General features: G+C 43.9%; 1 protein-coding gene across 1 annotated transcript in view; it reads right to left on the bottom strand.

The window, feature by feature from the left end:
• Window positions 1-850: 850 nt before the first annotated feature.
• Window positions 851-1,372, bottom strand: part of LOC143027923 (lachesin-like) — a 653,337-nt gene continuing 652,815 nt past the window's right edge. The window contains exon 7 of the mRNA XM_076189570.1: window positions 851-1,372. This exon is cut by the window's right edge and continues 780 nt beyond it. The gene's annotated coding sequence lies outside the window, so the exon portion shown is untranslated.

The following is a 1,372-nucleotide window of genomic DNA, read 5'->3' on the forward strand; positions in this document are numbered from 1 at the left end:
ACCAAGTTGTCCCCTACGTCGCTCCAGTAAAAAAAAAGATGTACACAAATAGAACAATGACAACTTATATACCCGCACAGCTCACCCCGTTCCCCCTCGGTCAATGCTGCTGCCATCTCTCTTTCGTCTTGCCTCATGGATGATTAGTCCGCTTGCTATCCTCGCCAGCTTGACGAAACCGTCCCGATGGTTGCTGCATGGGAGTGAGGTAATGTATGCTGCCTCAATCGTCCTCCTTTCCTTTCTATCGAGTCCAGTATGGAGCACCTCTGTTTTTTCCCAATCCGGCAAGTAGAAACAAAATAGAATACGAAGACAACAGTTTAATTTATAGAATTCCTTGTAAAACCTGCCCCGCTAGTTACTATGGCGAAACTAGCAGAGGAATTCACAAGCGGACAACTGAGCACAAAAATGACATCAAAGCCCACCGGACGTCTAACTCTTTAGTGGTACACATCGACAAATTTGGCCACTTGCCGGATTGGAAAAAAACAGAGGTGCTCCATACTGGACTCGATAGAAAGGAAAGGAGGACAATTGAGGCAGCGTACATTACCTCACTCCCATGCAGCAACCATCGGGACGGTTTCGTCAAGCTGGCGAAGATAGCAAGCGGACAAATCATCCATGAGGCAAGACGAAAGAGAGATGGCAGCAACATTGACCGAGGGGGAACGGGGTGAGCTGTGCGGGTATATAAGTTGTCATTGTTCTATTTGTGTACACTCTGAAGAAGTCCTAGTTGGACGAAACGTCAGAAATAAAACTTCAACGGATTCTTGGCGTTTAAACTCACCACCCTACCACTCATATTCATATATATATATATCAAGAAAGAGAAGGCGGAAGGGAGGCAGAGAAAGAGAAGACGAGAGAAAGTTATGCGAGAGAGAGAAAGAGGGGAGAGGGGTGGAGAGAGAGCAATAGGAGGGTAGGGAGAGGGAAAAAATCCTAAATACGGTGGGATTTTTCAATTGTATGTTTGTGATGCTAGACTATTCTATTCAGCTTAACGTCCCTGGGAGTGGGGGAGGAGACGGTGAGTTGGGGGCTTGTTAGATTTATTGACTAAACAGACTCGTCTAACGTTAGAAAAAGAAAAAGAAAACAGAAAAAAGGACAATATGTCGATGTAATTATCATCGCGATATTCCAACTAAAGCGTCTGATTTATCATCCTGTCATTCACGAAGTTTCCGTGCACGAGATCATGCGTCGTGAGTGAAAAATCTAAAAAAAAAAAAAAAAAAAAAAAAAAAAATCCGTCGTATGTATGTATGTGTATATATATGCACCCATGTAAGTCATGCTAGTTTGTGTGTGTGTGTGTGTATGTGCGCGCTTGCTTGTGTGCGTGTGTATGTGAAAA

The sequence above is a fragment of the Oratosquilla oratoria genome, chromosome 9 (genome assembly GCF_046742065.1).
Source record: "Oratosquilla oratoria isolate Oo_2021 chromosome 9, ASM4674206v1, whole genome shotgun sequence".
NCBI lineage: Eukaryota > Metazoa > Arthropoda > Malacostraca > Stomatopoda > Squillidae > Oratosquilla > Oratosquilla oratoria.